The 17,440-nt window shown below is 44.2% G+C and overlaps 1 long non-coding RNA gene across 1 annotated transcript; it reads right to left on the bottom strand.

Moving 5' to 3' along the window:
* Positions 1-864: 864 nt before the first annotated feature.
* On the bottom strand, positions 865-17,136 carry LOC147353171 (uncharacterized). Its single transcript, XR_015144991.1, has 4 exons — positions 17,026-17,136; positions 13,535-15,522; positions 5,064-8,521; positions 865-3,617 (listed from the first exon to the last, which is right to left on the bottom strand). It is a non-coding gene; the product is annotated as an uncharacterized LOC147353171 (long non-coding RNA).
* Between the last annotated feature and the right edge of the window lie 304 nt (positions 17,137-17,440).

Below are 17,440 nucleotides of genomic sequence, written 5' to 3'. Positions count from 1 at the left end.
GCCAGTCCCATTCTAAATGTAATGGTACCAACTATTAAAAGGGTGCATATCATCCCTGACCTTGTGGAGGTTATATTCTAGGAGGGTAGATAGACTATAAACAAATAAAATGTTTTATGAATCAAATCATGTTTGACATTGGTAAGTGTTATGAAGGAAATAGAACAGGTGATGTAACATGGAGTGATTGGGAATGCAGAAATTCTTCCCTGGGAAGCACCATTTGTATGGAGTTCTGAGTAAAGAGAAGTGAGCCAAACAAGGTCATAAGGAAAGAGCACTCCACAGTGGCTCTCCAGCTCCTCGATTATAGATGCCACCAATCAAGCTAAGTCAAGTTACTGACACTATAGACTGTGTGACAAAAGGCCAGGTCTTCCCCTGGCCAGAAAGAAGTGGGAGCATCTACAAGGGAGGCTCCTGGGATGTGGACTGTCATCTCTGCAGGAAGCATCAAGTGTATTGGAACACTCTGCCTTGTGTTGGAGAACACCCCATCTCCAGAGTCTAGCTCAGAGTCTGGCTAAGCAGGTTTTCAATATGGGTAGTGAAAAAAGAAAATGAATGGTAAATGGGAGTAAGAGGACTTAGAAAAATACAGATAACTAACCAAAAGTTCCTATATTAATCATCCCTAGTATGCAAGGTCAAGGGGACATGTCACACCCTACTTCTTGATAATAATTTTTTTGTATTTTATTTATTTATTTATTTATTTTACTTTACAATATTGTATTGGTTTTGGCATACATCAACATGAATCCGCCACAGGTATACACATGTTCCCCATCCTGAACCCCCCTCCCTCCTCCCTCCCCGTACCATCCCTCTGGGTCATCTCAGTGCACCAGCCCCAAGCATCCAGTATCATTATTAACTTCCATTCATTAAGCACTTATAGGTTCAGTGCATTCATTGAGCATTATTGTAGGCAATTTATATGTGTTGCTTCCTTTAATTCTCCCAAAACTCTTTAAGAGAGGTATTATTCTCTTGCTACACATAGATACTGAATCACAATGATCCACAACACTAATCCATCTTACTTGTAAGTGGATGTGAGAAGTGATGGAAGATAAAATATGGGACATTTTAGACAATCCTGTATCCCACTTCAACTTGATACCATTGTACTGGAGAGTCTTAGGAGAATTTGTTTCTAATGTCTTCTGACGTTCTTATCCCTGAGTTGGTGAGTCTATGACTTTCTGTTTTCCTTGCACTTCATTACTTATCCATTCATTCAGATATACTTATTGAATACCTACTATGTGCCAGGCACAGTACAAGGAGATATATAAGTAAACAAAGCAGATTCTAAAACTGCTGGCCTATCCCCGAGAGGTGATTCTTGGCATGTGGAACAAGAGGAACATAGAGATGAGCAAAACAATAGCCCGTGTCTGTTTCCTTCTCAGCCCCCACATCCACGGCCTCAAATCAGATCAGTCATTCAGTCGTGTCCGACTCTTTGCAACCCCATGAATCGCAGCACACCAGGCCTCCCTGTCCATCACCAACTCCTGGAGTTCACTCAGACTCACGTCCATCGAGTCAGTGATGCCATCTAGCCATCTCAACCTCTGTCGTCCCCTTCTCCTCTTGCCCCCAATCCCTCCCAGCATCAGAGTCTTTTCCAATGAGTCAACTCTTTGCATGAGGTGGCCAAAGTACTGGAGTTTCAGCTTTAGCATCATTCCTTCCAAAGAAATCCCAGGGCTGATCTCCTTCAGAATGGACTGGTTGGATCTCCTTGCAGTCCAAAGGACTCTCAAGAGTCTTCTCCAACACCACACTTCAAAAGCATCAATTCTTTGGCACTCAGCCTTCTTTACTCTCACATCCATACATGACCACAGGAAAAACCATAGCCTTGACTGGACGAACCTTTGTTGGCAAAGTAATGTCTCTGCTTTTGAATATGCTATCTAGGTTGGTCATAACTTTCCTTCCAAGGAGTAAGTGTCTTTTAATTTCATGGCTGCAGTCACCATCTGTAGTGATTTTGGAGCCCAGAAAAATAAAGTCTGACACTGTTTCCACTGTTTCCCCATCTATTTCCCATGAAGTAGTGGGACCGGATGCCATGATCTTCGTTTTCAGCCTTGACGAACTCCTTTTCCTATTTGGAACCAGTCTGTTGTTCCATGTCCAGTTCTAACTGTTGCTTCCTGACCTGCATACAAATTTCTCAAGAGGCAGATCAGGTGGTCTGGTGTCCCTATCTCTTTCAGAACTTTCCACAGTTTATAGTGATCCACACAGTCAAAGGCTTTGGCATAGTCAATAAAGCAGAAATAGATGTTTTTCTGGAACTCTCTTGCTTTTTCCATGATCCAGTGGATGTTGGCAATTTGATCTCTGGTTCCTCTGCCTTTTCTAAAACCAGCTTGAACATCTGGAAGTTCACGGTTCACATATTGCTGAAGCCTGGCTTGGAGAATTTTGAGCATGACTTTACTAGCGTGTGAGATGAGTGCAATTGTGTGGTAGTTTGAGCATTCTTTGGCATTGCCTTTCTTTGGGATTGGAATGAAAACTGACCTTTTCCAGTCCTGTGGCCACTGCTGAGTTTTCCAAATTTGCTGCCATATTGAGTGCAGCACTTTCACAGCATCATCTTTCAGGATTTGGAATAGCTCCACTGGAATTCTATCACCTCCACTAGCTTTGTTCATAGTGATCCTTTCTAAGGCCCACTTGACTTCACATTCCAGGATGTCTGGCTCTCGGTCAGTGATCACACCATCGTGATTATCTGGGTCGTGAAGATCTTTTTTTGTACAGTTCTTCTGTATATTCTTGCCATCTCTTCTTAATATCTTCTGCTTTTTTTAGGCCCATACCATTTCTGTCCTTTATCAAGCCCATCTTTGCATGAAATGTTCCTTTGGTATCTCTGATTTTCTTGAAGAGATCCCTAGTCTTTCCCATTCTGTTGTTTTCCTCTATTTCTTTGCATTGATCACTGAAGAAGGCTTTCTTATCTCTTCTTGCTATTCTTTGGAACTCTGCATCCAGATGCTTATATCTTTCCTTTTCTCCTTTGCTTTTCGCTTCTCTTCTTTTCATAGCTATTTGTAAGGCCTCCCCAGACAGCTATTTTGCTTTTTTGCATTTCTTTTCCATGGGAATGGTCTTGCTTTTTTGCATTTCTTTTCCATGGGAATGGTCTTGATCCCTGTCTCCTGTACAATGTCACGAACCTCATTCCATAGTTCATCAGGCACTCTATCTATCAGATCTAGGCCCTTAAATCTATTTCTCACTTCCACTGTATAATCATAAGGGATTTGATTTAGGTCATACCTGAATGGTCTAGTGGTTTTCTGTACTTTCTTCAATTTAAGTCTGAATTTGGCAATAAGGAGTTCATGGTCTGAGCCACAGTCAGCTCCTGGTCTTGTTTTTGCTGATGGTATAGAGCTTCTCCATCTTTGGCTGCAAAGAATATAATCAATCTGATTTCGGTGTTGACCATCTGGTGATGTCCATGTGTAGAGTCTTCTCTTGTGTTGTTGGAATAGGGTGTTTGGTATGACCAGTGCATTTTCTTGGCAAAACTCCACGGCCTAGGTGTTTCTAAAACATATGCACGCTCGTTCAGCCAGCATATCCTAACAGGGAGACCAGGGGGGAAGAAATAATAGTGAAAAGCACTGAACACAAATAGAGTAAGACAAAAGGCAAAATGTTTAGCCAGTACCAGGGAGAGTCTGTTTGACAACAGAGGGTTAAGAAACCGCGGTGGCCAATCTCCTGTGTGGTTTCTTCCTCTATATGGCAGAGGAAGGAAAGTATATCTATTTGACAAATATCAGCTGTCTTGGAAAGAGAGATGGAGGACACTGAGGTTTCTCTTCAGGCATTTCTCAAGTTCTTGGGTAAGCTGTTCTCCATAGAAATCAGGTACGATCTTTTGCTTTGTGCTGTGCAGTCCATGGGGTTGCAAAGTCAGACACAACCTAGTGACTGAACCACGACAGCAAAAAGGCACAGTGTGTATGCTCATTGCACCAGCTGCGTGCCTGTTCACGGACAGAGAGGGGCAACCTCTCACCTGTCTCTAAGAAAGGAAGACACTGCTGTTTGCCCATTTCTCCCATCAGTTTTCATGCTGCCTCTTCTCTGGTCTTTACACCTCAAACAATTCAACCATCCTGTGCCTACATCACTCCTGCACTTTGGAGAACATAATCCTCATAACCTGCCATCACTACTTATTAGCTGAGTGATCTTACATGAGTTACTAAATTTTTCTGGGCATAATATCCTTGTCTATAAAATGGGGATTAAAAATATTTACCCCATCCAAGTTCCTATGACTGTGTGTCTATCTCTTTACACAGTCCCTGGCCCACTGGAAACATGAAATTGATGGGTCTCAATCCTGGGTGCTCATTGGAATCACCTAGAGAGCTTTTAAAAATATTGATGTCCAGTCTCCAGCTCAGACTCATGAAACTGGAACCTCTGGGGGTGGAAACCTGGGCATCAGTACATTTTAAGGCTCCCTAGGAGATTCTAATTTGCAGCTGGAAAGACAGCCACTTCACTAGATAAATGGTAGCTATTATGGTCATTGCCATTGCTGTTTATAATCCACATTGTCCAGACGCAAAGCCAAAGGTATGAGACCTCTAAGAAAAAAGGACTTGCTTGTATTGGAAAATAGTGGAACGCTTCTGATTCTCAGACAAACCACTATCATCTTTCAGAGGAAACTAAATGAACCTCAGAAGGGCATAGCCCATGGCACAGGATCTTAGGTAAAAAGCACCTAATCAACAACTTTAGGGATAATTGGCAAATCGGCTCTTCATAAAAAGGGAAGTAATCTGAATTAAGCACCGTGAGTTAGCGGGGAAGAGAGCCTACAGCTCTGGGCTCTACACATAAGCCACATCTGCATAAATGAATCAGTCCCAGGGACTCGGGCTCCTTCCTCATGTGACCCTGCAGCAAGGCTTCACATCCAACATCACAGACAACAGCATTTAGAGAGGGGAGCTTGTTTCATGAATTTGAAATCCAAAGCTTATAGGTGTTGAATTTGGACTTACAGAAGTGCAAACCTTGGCGTCCACACAAACCCATGCAGGTAAATGTGAGAGTGAATCCCAGGAAACAAAACAGGCTCATGTTCCATTTGTGATCTGATTGTAACACACTGCCCATTTTGTAACATCACTGCCTCATGGTGGGATTTATGACATCACTGTCTTCAAAAGCAATTGAAAAAAAAAAAAAAAAAGGAAGGAAATTTTAAAAAGGAACAATCTTCTTTCCCCATGTCTCTCTACCTCTGAATTGGAGTCAGAGCTCTCATTATTTCATTAGCTGGTCTCATTCTCTCGATGGTGACTGGGTTCATGAGCATTTGATTTAAGCTGCAATTAAAGTTCCAATCACAGAAATACATTTTCAGGAGATAATTGGGTGCATCATGCCAGCTTGTTGGCCTGTTAGCTGTCTCTAACTGTTGGCCAGTAAATTAAAAGCAAGTGCAAGTAAATAGTTCATTCAAAGACATATGAAAGAGAAGTCAGTCATGTTCCCATTGATCAAGGACTCGCCCTCTGCCCCCATCAGGATTCTTGCCTTTACTCACAGATCTATCACTCTGGTCTAAATGATGTACTAATGGGAAGCATTTTCATTGCTTGGCACAGATTATCATGGAGAGCTCTTCAGAGGGTGGTTTTCTATTTTGCTTATCCTTTCTACACCCTGCTTCTTTCTTTTTCCTTGCAGTAAAGCCCCCCCAAGTGAGTCACGAGGTCTTTATGTTTTCATCTTTGTCCCCACTCTTCTACTGTATAAGCCCATACCAGTAACTTGAGCTACAGAAAGATTTTTCACTACTTTTTTTTTTCTTGGAGGGATGGGCAACCAATCAAAATATAGAAGAGTTTGCCTCTGCAGGTTATCTGTCCCTTCACCAGAAGAGATGGGTGTTACCTTGGGCAGTCCAGGAATTTCGGTCATTGGATGTGGGGATTATAATATATCAGAGAAGGATGACTGATCTTTACCATTCTTCCAGAAAATTGCACCCTGGTTTTCTCTTGAGAAAACCCCCTTTCCCCTCTCAGCCTTTATTGATTGGGAGCTATGGAAGATCGTATCACCATTTGCAAATGCTCACTCACCTCTCTCTCCATGGGAAAAGTATACATCCTAGCCCCTATGATACTGTTTTAGCCATGTGAATATCTTTGGCCAGGAGAATATAAGTGGTCGTGGCATACCACATCTGAGTAGAAGCTTCAGATTGACTGTATGGGCCAGCTCGGGTCCCTCCTCTTCTGCAGCCGGGGGCTGTTCATCAGCCTGAATGAGACGGCGCATGGTGGGCAGCCCATCAGGGCCAAGCAGGACCATGGATGTGGCAGCCACTCCATGACCACTAATATTTCATATGAGAGGGAAATACCTACAGCCAGTGAGGTACGGTGCATCTTCTCCTGGGGGTCTAGGAGAGAAACAGGCAGTGTTCCCCATGGGGCAAGTAGCTGGAACTGAAGAGATGGAGTTGCTGCCCCTTTCTTGCCACCACAAAGTTAAAAAATAAGGCCCAGATGCATAAGAAAACCAGACCAAGCCACAGAGAACCCAGGCCTTGTGGCATCACCTGAGCTCAGACCAGACCCCGTGGAAAGCTGGTCCTCCACTGGACTTTCTGCTCAGGAGAGCCAGCTCTCTCTTGGCTCGGGTCTGTTTGCATCAGGTTTTCTGTCACTGGCAATTAAAAGGCTTCTCACTGAAACAGATTCCAAATCTGAGGTTCTCACCCTCTCAGACCTTCCCTGCTGTTATCACACATGACAAAGGAGCCAAAGTGCCCTTGCTCAGAGAAGCTCCTGAGGACCTGGAAACTCACAAATCCTTAGGATCTCACGGCCTTAGAGTCATCTTCCAACCCAGGATGGATTCCAGAAGGCTAAGCAGGAGAAAAGACTTTTACAAAAGTCCAAGGGGGAACTGATATTTCACCTGCAACTTTAGAGGGGCAAACTGAAGCCTCTTCAGCCAGCTTTATCAATCATCATAGCGATGAAAATCAGCCTGTAAGAGACATGGATAGTCCTATGCTAGGTTTTTATTTCTAGAAGCATCAATGACAATTTGATTTAGATGATTAATTTCTTCACCAATAGTCATTTCTTCCTGACTTAAGTCAGAAAGCGAATAATACAAACTGACTAAAATATCATTGCAGAATCAATAAAACATCCTCAACAGATAATTATAGCATTAATGCACTTATTCTCCGGTAGGAGCATCAATCATAGTTAATGGGGATAAGTTGAAATGATTTTAATTAAAGGCGTTTGGGTTCTGTTGCCCTGAGTCATAGAATGCTAAAGCATAAGGGCCCCAAGAGCTAAGAGGCCAGGGTTTACTGGAACCCCAGGGATTTTTATGAGTGCTTCTTGGACCAATATAGGAAGCAGGGAAGGGAAAGAGAGTTGAATGTCAGAAGCTCTGGGATTTCCAGTCTCATTTCAAACAGAACATCTCTGAATTTGAATTTATTATAAAAATGGCTTAGGTTGCATTAGGATAAGAGGAAAAAGAAGGGAACAAATAAAAGGACTGAGAAGGAAGAGGATGAGTTTAAAAACCATTGATCTAAACCAACCACTCCGTTTTTCCAATGGGGAAACTGAGGTTCAGAATGTGGAAGACGTTTGTCCAGTGTCACACAGATGCTTTGCAACAGAGCCTGTACTGAGATCCAGATGTTCCAGCTCCCAAACTAATATGTTTCCCATTGCATCTGTTTTGTGCATTTTAGGTTTTAGGAACAAGGGATTTATTTCATGGCAGCAAGCAGGATTGAGGGCAGTTTGCTCCAAAACACTGTGGGGTAGGACTCCTGCCCTTGGTCCCTACTTCCAAGCAGCTCCTCAGCCAGGCCTTGTCCCTGACTCAGGATTCCAACGAAAGTGTTCTATTCAAGATCTTTCCAATGTGATCCAGAGTCCATGACCAACGATTATTTGTAGGGAAATCTCCAGCCTGAATTGGTGACTGATTTTGCTATTCAGTTCAGTTCAATTCAGTCGCTCAGTCGTGTCCGACTCTTTGCGACCCCATGAATCGCAGCACGCCAGGCCTCCCTGTCCATCACCAACTCCCAGAGTTCACTCAGACTCATGTCCATCGAGTCAGTGATGCCATCCAGCCATCTCATCCTCTGTCGTCCCCTTCTCCTCCTGCCCTCAATCCCTCCCAGCATCAGAGTCTTTTCCAATGAGTCAACTCTTCGCCTGAGGTGGCCAAAGTACTGGAGCTTCAGCTTTAACATCATTCCCTCCAAAAAACACCCAGGGCTGATCTCCTTCAGAATGGACTGGTTGGATCTCCTTGCAGTCCAAGGGACTCTCAGGAGTCTTCTCCAACACCACAGTTCAAAAGCATCAATTCTTCATTTCTCAGCTTTCTTCACAGTCCATCCCCATGGAAAAGAAATGCAAAAAAGCAAAATGGCTGTCTGGGGAGGCCTAACAAATAGCTGTGAAAAGAAGAGAAGTGAAAAGCAAAGGAGAAAAGGAAAGATGTAAGTATCTGAATGCAGAGTTCCAAAGAATACCAAGAAGAGATAAGAAAGCCTTCCTCAGCGATCAATGCAAAGAAATAGAGGAAAACAACAGAATGGGAAAGACTAGAGATCTCTTCAAGAAATTAGAGATTTTGCTATTAGCCACCTTTAATTCATTGGCACACCATTTACTGTACATGAAACACTATGCTGGGCACCCAAAAGTTACAGGAAAATATAAGAGAGTAGCCATGAACTTCATGGTCTGGAAAAGAAGGTAAAAATCAATATACCAGTCATTACAATACACACCTCAACTGGTGTCTCTAACCTGTTAGACAAATCTCTATGAGGCAAGAGTGATGTCCTTCATTCCCAGTACATCTCCAATGCTTTACATGAGACTGGTAGATACTCAGTGACTAGTGTTGCGTACTTTAAAATAGCAACAATAAAGTTAATACCATACACCAGATGTTATTGGAAATCATCTCATACAAAAGTGCTCAATTCTTACCACAACCTATAAACTGATTATATTATTAATCTCATTTTCTAGCTAGGGTACAGAAGAGTAAAGAATATTGCTCAAGTTCATGCAACAAACAGCATTTGATTCTAAAAGTGAAAGTGAAAGTCACTCAGTTGTGTCTGACTCTTTGCAACCCCATGGACTACACAGTCCATGGAATTCTCCAGGCCAGAATACTGAAGTGGGTAGCCTTCCCCAGGGGATCTTCCCAACCTAGGGATCGAACCCAGGTCTCCTGCATTGCAGGCAGATTCATTACCAGCTGAGCCACTTCCAAAGACTCCATCCTTAACCATAGTTTTGTTGTTGTTGTTTAGTCACTAAGTCATCTCTGACTTTTTGCAACCCCATGGATTGTAGTCTGTCAAGCTCTTCTGTCCATGGGACTTCCCAGGCAAGAATACCGGAGTGGATTTCCATTCCCTTCTCCAGGGGATCTTCTCAACCCAGAGATCGAACCCAAGTCTCCTGACTTGGCAGGATTCTTTACTACTGAGCCACCAGGGAAGCCCAACCATATTCTTAATATCCTAAAAGGTCATGAGAGCTCAGAAAAGGAAGTAATCACTTCTAGAAAGAGATTAAGGAGCACTTCATAAAAAAGGTAGAACCTAATCTTAGTCTAAGCAAATTGATAGAATCTGCACTTACAGAGATGGAGAGGGGCATTCCAAGGAAGGGGGACAGAGTAAGCATGGCATGGCAAGGGGAGGCCACAGGCACATGTGAAAAACAGGTTCATTTTGACTGGAGAATGTTCTGTATGAAAGAAGCATAAGGAAATAGGCTAGAGAAAAGGAGCAGGGCCAGGAACATGGAGATAATTAAGAGCCATCGAACATGGCTTGATTAGAGTTCAGTTTTAGACAGGCTTTCTATCAGGAGGTGAGGGTCAAATAGCAAAGAAAGACAAAATTTAAAGACCAAATCTAGGCCTCCTTGAAAAACGAACCAGAGTTGGATGCAGTACCCAGATCCTGGACATCATACCATGGCTGATGCCATTATTCAAGCAAGTAGCCTGACCAATTTATCTCCTATTGACCCAGCATGATACTCTTGGCTAAAGAGTGACCTTAAATTCAGCTGTAATAACAATGTAGCAGGTGGCAAGATTTCCATCATCATGCAGAAAATAGCTTCTAACTGCTGCAGCAGTAAATCCAGGTGCTGTTTCTATTGACAATATCTCTGGCCCCAAAGGATCCACATTTTTCAGATCCAAATATAAACATGCACTCAGATACCTGGATCCTTCAGAAATTTCTTCAATTTAAAACCTATGAGTTCTGTAAATTCCTAGAATCTTATTGGAGAAAGAACACAGCAAAGATTTTAGCAAATATGTTAAAGTTATACATCCTGTTAAAACAAAAACTTCAACTCTGTGCCAAAGTATCACTGGAAATCAATTTTGAAATAATTGATATCTATGGACTTCTCTGGTGGCTCGGCTGGTAAAGAACCCATCTGCCAATGCAGGAGACGCAAGAGATGCAGGTTCGATCCCTAGGTCAGGAAGATCCCTTGGAGAAGGAAATCGCAACCCAATCCAGTATTCTTGTCTGGAAAACTCCATGGACAGAGGAGCCTGGTGGGCTACAGCTCATGGGGTCGCAAAGAGTCAGACATGACTGAGTGCTCACACATATACACACACAAAATCCATGACTGTATATAGCAGTCCTCACATCACATTGACTACCTTGCCATTGACTTTAGATTAAACCCAGGGATGCCAAGGCCCTGCAGTGTTGCAATTGATTCTAACTAGTGCAGTACTGGGGAAGTGTTTAGGAATAAGCAAATAGGGATGGGATGAAGGCTTCTTTGTGATAACTGACTATTGAGTTGATGGGAGAAAATCGTCATGAAGTTAAGGGCTATAAACTTCAGTTGACTGTTCTCTGTGAAGCCTTGGGTTCACCCTGGTAATCGAGGGTCTGCAATATCCTTCTGTTGATTGATTGGGTTGAGGGCCTCGCTTCTTCCCCTTCCTACAGATACAAAGGTATCTGTAACCTTTGCAATGTGAGTTTGCATTAAGAGGTGAGGTCTGTTTTTTACCCCTTAAATCTGGCCTGGCCTTCTGACCAAGGCTGGGTCTAGGATATGGCAAACAAGGGGTCTAGGGCTCAAAATTTAAGGAGGCTTTCACTCTCGGGGTCATGTGTGTGTAAGGTCAACACCCAAGAGTGTGTGCCACCTTAAAATGTGTGCCCTAGGTGCCTTGCTCCCCTCACCCTGGTCCAGGTTCAGCTGGACAGAAGGTTCATTTGGCCAACAGAATGCAGCAGAAATGACACCATGCCTGTTCTGAGCCTTAGCCTCCCCAACTTGGAACCTGCCATTGCCACAACAGTAAGCCTGGGCTACCCTGCTAGAAGACAAGAGGCCATGTGAAAGAGAGACATGCTGCCCCAAATGAAGTCATCCTGAACCATCCAGCCTCCAACTGACCCATCAGCTGACCGCAGAGGCATAAATAAGTCCAGCTGAGATCAGTCCAGCCAGTCCAGCTCAGCAGAACTGCTAATGGACCTACAGACTCATGAGAAACAATAAATGGTCCTTGTTTTAAGATATTGTAAATGGTTTGCTATTCAGTGGAAGGTAATTAACATACATTCTTACCTTTGCTTTCACTGTACTATAGGTGTTTTCTTCTCCTAGGGTGCCTGTTCAAAACTGATACATAAATGACTCTATTTGGTATGGACAGGTTAACAAGAGACTAGAGTTTCCAGGATGTAAAGTGGAGAGAGTGCCTCTGGTTCTACCTCTGCCATAAATCCTGCACAACTCTCCTTCCACCTCTGGGACTTGAGACCTCCTCTTCTTCGAAATGAGTGGTTTGCTCCAGAGCAGAATCTTCTGGGTTTCTTTACTCATGACAGCTCTAGTTTCTTGGGGATGGCTGCTCAGGATGCAGAGCTGAAGAGTTCTGGGGCTCAACAGGAAAGAAAGCTATTATCGATTAGTGATGTCTGTCATGATCAAAGAATAGGAGGACTAGGGAGGTGAGACAGAGGAGCACCGCCCTGGCCCCACAGTTGCCATGACTATGCTGGATCTTTGGGCACTGAGTATCTCATGCTCCCTGCCAGACTAGTCCAACTCTGAATAACTCCTACTACCATGGACAGCACTTCTTTATTTCCTGCCCTCTGCTCTGCCCTTCAGCCTAGCAATTCCTTTAAGCTGTGAACACACAGGACAAACCTAGGACAGGGACCTGTGGGGTGCTGTTCTGGGAAGAAAGACAATGCCCAAGTACAGGACAGTTTTTCTCCCAGTGTTATTCACTCCACCCAGTAGGCCTGGCTGAGTTGTCTTTAGGCTGGAAGGTTTAGTGCTGAGCAAAAAAAAAAAAGCAACTCATTATTGTACATTCAAATTCAGGGGGCTCATTTTTACTATCATTACAGAAATTTAATCTTAAGAATGCTTCTTCTCTGTAAAGCACAGAACATTCTGATTAACAAAGTCACAGGAAAGGCCCACAGGGTGTGAATCCTCTCCAGAGCTGGCGTCTCACACCAGTGTGGACCACCTGCCCGGCTGTCCCCACCTTCATCGTCTGCTTAACTGAATCATGAATCTCCACTTGTGTAAGACTTGAGGCTGTAGGTCTTCTATTCTGGCTGCCCTCATTCAGCAAAGGAGGGTAAAAATAGTTCTTTGCATATGGAAATCACTTCACAGCTTACAAATTGCTTTCACAGCCTTAATTTCATTTGATCCTCAAAACAGCCCTGTGATGAGAAAACTGAGGTCCAGACGGGTTATGTGACAAGCCTAAGGGCAAGTGGAAATAGGAAAAGCAAGGACTAGGACAGGGTCTTCTTACTAAGATCCTGTGCTCTTTGCACAGCACCAAACTGTATCTTCTTACCTACCATCACCCGCCAGGCGACAGGTGACCACTGCCAACAACATCACCATGTCACCACCCACTCCAAATCCTTAACAACCAGGAGAACACACTTGTCAGCTCCCCATATGGGTGCTGACACTTTGGTTCTCCCACCTCCACCACTCGTCAAGCCCCTAAATCGCCCAAACCCACCAGGAGAGTGAGCCTGGCTCAGTTCCTTTCTGCACAGGGAGTCAGTGCAGGAGACTGGAGTGAGCATGCGCTCACGAGCCAGGCAGACGAGCACAAACCTTGGTTCTGCCACTTCCTAATTGGATGGTGCGGGCAAGTTACCTAATTTCTCTCTCAGTGTTCTTTTCTTTAAAATGGGGACAATTGTGGTAAGACCCATCGTAAGTTTTCCATAGGGAATAAACAAAACAATATCTCCATGAATAAAATAACAAACCTAAAGGGGTTTAACACAGCGCTGTAAACATAAGGAATCCAAAAAAAAAAAAAAGAAACATAAGGAATTCAACAAATGGTCGTAGTAGTAGGAACTAAATAATAACAACAACAACAGTAACAGTAGCACCTGGAAGATAAGCCAAAGAAGCAGCCGGAAACCTGGTGCCTTTGTCCTGCGCATCTCCGCCCTGGTCTGTGGCTACTCGCAAAAGCTCTTTCCGGTCATGGGTGGAATTTGAGCCCACACCCAGCAAACACCCCCATGCACCATCCATCAGCCCTAACAAGAGCTCTACATCAACGCTGGATTTATTGGGTGTGGGAAGCAGAAAATAAATTGGGGGAGGAGAAGTGGGTTGTATAATCAGGTGTGTGATTAGTCATGCTAATGACATTTATTATGCTACACGTAGAACTAATTTACAATAATTTAATCATCAACAAACAACTGTGCGGGAAGAAGAAGCAAGGTTGTCAGATTTTCAAACAAGGGCTCTTGACTAAGAGTTCCACTGTGACCCTGAACTTGCATAACTCTGGAGGGAAAGATCAGGCCCAAGTCTCAGAGTGTCTACAAGAATGATGACCAACATTTGCATAGCAACTCTGGAGTTTACAAAATACCTACATGGACAGAATCTCATTTGACTCCTTCCACAGTAATGCATTTTTGAGCTCACTTAAAGACAGGGTGGGGCTGAGAGGTGAGAAGGGGCATCAGGAAGGGCTCAGATCCAGAACTCCTGATTCCAGATCTCTGTCCTCTTTCTAAACCAGCAGAGCTCACTTGGAGGTGTACATCAGGAGTACTTGCAAGGCCTTAAATAAATAAATAAATACCTGGGTCCTGGTGTACTTATAATTTAGTAATTCTAGGATGAAAGACCAGAATCCGATTCAGAAACATGTTCCAAGTCGAAAATCACTAACTTGCAGGATGAAAAGAGGGCAGACTATCTGAGATGTTGGGAGAGCACGGTTACAGTCTCTTCTGCGTATATTTGAAACTTGACTCCATTGTCTTACTAGCTGTGCTACCTGGGCCAAGTTACTTAATGTCTCTAAGTGTTTCCTCATCTGGAAATGGGGAGAATAATATCCACATCATGAGAAAATGTAATGAATGAGTAACTGAGTGAGAAAATGTAACTGAGAAACTACATAAGAAAATATAACTTAAAACCCTAATAACAGTAAATAAATGTTAGTTCTCCTCCATTCCCTTCATAGTAGATATTTGAAATATGAACTCAAGAATGTGATAAAGATATTTATCTATTGTGTTACCAATAGATATTCTCCTGAATAAAAACCTATTGTGATTTTTTTTAATTTAATGTTCAAAAAGAAAAAAAAACACCTGCATAAAACAGGCTGCTCCCTAAGAACAGAGCCCTCAGCTTTTCCTGCCAAAAGATCAGCCACAGCACGCCCAGGAGGTTCTCTTAACACCCAATTACTGCAGCAGCTGTCCCTGCCACTCCAACCATCTTTCAGGACACAGACTCTTCCCTGGGCCAGGAGGAGAGCTCCAGTCCTGTTTTCATTTTTGCTATTTCAGAAAAACAAAAGAGTCAAATAAAAGACATTCTCCTTCTGCTAGGGTGTCCCCGGAAAAAGAAAATCAGTGATTCCCTTGTAGCTGAAATCATTTCATTAACAATATTCCAAATTTCTGGTGCCCTAGAACTCAAGAAAGGTTCTTTGATGTCTTCTCAACCTTGATATAATTTACTGAGGTTCCTGTGGGCCCTCTTCCTGGATTGGCCCACCCTGGATGATGACCCAGACACTCCTGTTGGTAATGGTTGGGGCAGCCATCAAAAGCAGTGATGTGGTGAAGGCCGGTGGCAAGAAGACCTTGGCAGCAATGGATGCTCCAACACAAGCCTGGGGGCGTCTCCCCTTTGCAAGCAAAGCAGTTCTGACCTCCTGGCTCAATTCTCTTCCATCCATTTCCTCTTGCAGGGCCGGGTCTTTGGACGGAGGGTGGTGCTCGAGAGAATCAGTTCAAGTACCCCAGGAGTTCATGATTCAGCCGCTGCTGCCCTCTCATCTCAGATCACAAAGAACCTGGTTACCAAATCTTCAGTACTCTCTGTCTCTCAACTGGTGCTAGAGGGAAAAAAAAAAAAAAATATCTGGCTTTGGCCAGCCTCAGGAATGCTTCAGCTGTCAAATTGGGAAACTTAATGAGCTGATGATGATGGAGAGCAAAATGCCCCATCTTTTTAAAACTAGCCTTAATCCTGGCTGCCTAATTGTAGCCGGCTATTCCACGGCTCTCTCCCACACCAGTTTCACCCTTCCAGCGAGAGAGCCCGATTGGCGGGCCACACAAGCAAGGTGCCGAGAAGGCCAATTAGTGGTCAAATTGGATCCAGAACTCGACTCAGAGAAATCCATGTCATCTGGCTATGGGCCCACAGATGGTGGTCTGTGACCCAGAAGCTTCACACTGAGAGCAAAGAGGCTAGGTCTGGCTTGGAGAAGCACGTTGCATTAAAAAATAATAATAATAAAATAACAAGAAACAATTATACAATTGTATAATTCTAAAGTGTTAAAAAGTATTTACTTCAGAAGGTCTCACCTAAAAAATTATAGATTTCTGGTTTCTCTTACAAAATCCAAAGAACCACAAGAGGCCCAAGGTCTAAACATGTTGCTAACCAGCTAGAATCAGGTAGCAGGTGCCCCTGTGAACGGAGTGTGTAAGCCTCAGTTCACTGCAGTCCCCATCACTCCCTCCTACTGCCAACATTGGGGTCCTTGAAAAGACATGTTTGTCACGCCTGGTGACTGTTCCCTGACTTAACCTTTGGTTGTTCTCACCTGCACAGTGATGGGGTTAGCAAGAAGGGACTCTGCAGTCCTTAAAAGGCCCTCTTGTGTGTTATTTCGTCACTCAGTATTGTCTGAGTCTTTGCGACCCCATGGACTGTAGCCCGCCAGGCTCCTCTGTCTATGGGATCCTCCAGGCAAGAATGCTGGAGTGGGTAGCCATTCCTTTCTCCAGGGGCTCTTCCCAACTCAGGGATCGAATCCACATCTCCTGCATTGGCAGGCAGATTCTTTACCACTGAGCCACCAGGGAATCCCGAAGAAGCTCTACCCGACCCCATGACCCCTCAGAGGGCTGTGTGCAGGATGGCCTCTTGGGCTGGGGTCAGAGGCAATGAAGTAAAGCAGAGCATTCACTCAGGGGTTAGGCGAGGAGCGGGTACTTGGGGAGACACACACGCCTTCCTCTCCAGGGCAGATGGCATCCTTGGAATTTCCCCATCACTGCCCACTGGCTCCCTCGCCCTCCAGGGCAGTCCCAGCCTAGGGACCCTCAGACAGGCTGTCACTCCTTCCGTGTCCACCCTCTCTACCAGCGCTGCCTCTCCAATCCCTTCCCATGGTCACATTTAATAAAGGACAAGCAAGAAGAAATGGCACGGCTCAAAAGCAAAGGGGTCTGGGGATGGGCTGGCGGGGCGCTTGCCTGGAGCTCGTTAGGGCAGGAACACCCTGTCAGGACAAGGTGCGTTCCTGTCCGCCTCTAACCGCACACCCCGTTTGGCCCCGCTCGGCTCTGCCAACCCGCAGAGCATCCCGATGTTTAAAGATTACCGAGGCGAGTTTGTACCAAAGCCGCTCCCTCTTTGTCTGTCCTTGCGCCAACAGCAGCAGAAGGGATACTAATTAGAGGGTGAATTATTAGCTTCCCATGGTGCACTGCAGGGACATTAAAAATGAGGGGGCTTTGCTGCTTGCCTTTTAGATGGTTAGTCTTGGTTTAATATATTCATGTTTCTAGGTGAGCAGCAGGGGACAGTTTTTATGATTATAATTGTTGCATAATTATTGGCCTAAGGTTGCCTATTGTTAAATAAAAATGCTGAGATACTAATGTTTTATTGAACAGTACAAGGAGATAAAATTGTAATATCTTTTCCTGAGCAATCGGGGCTGCTCATTTGCAGCCTACTGACAACCCTTAGCTGTCTTATGGAAGAGGTGGACGGGTTCTGCCGGGGCTGGGAGT

This window comes from Bos grunniens, chromosome 18 (assembly GCF_055505025.1).
Source record: "Bos grunniens cultivar Pamir isolate PY7600 chromosome 18, Bosgru_T2T1.0, whole genome shotgun sequence".
In the NCBI taxonomy this organism is placed as follows: domain Eukaryota; kingdom Metazoa; phylum Chordata; class Mammalia; order Artiodactyla; family Bovidae; genus Bos; species Bos grunniens.
The sequence above is the reverse complement of the archived record's forward strand: the minus strand, read 5'-3'. Positions and strand labels throughout refer to the sequence as shown.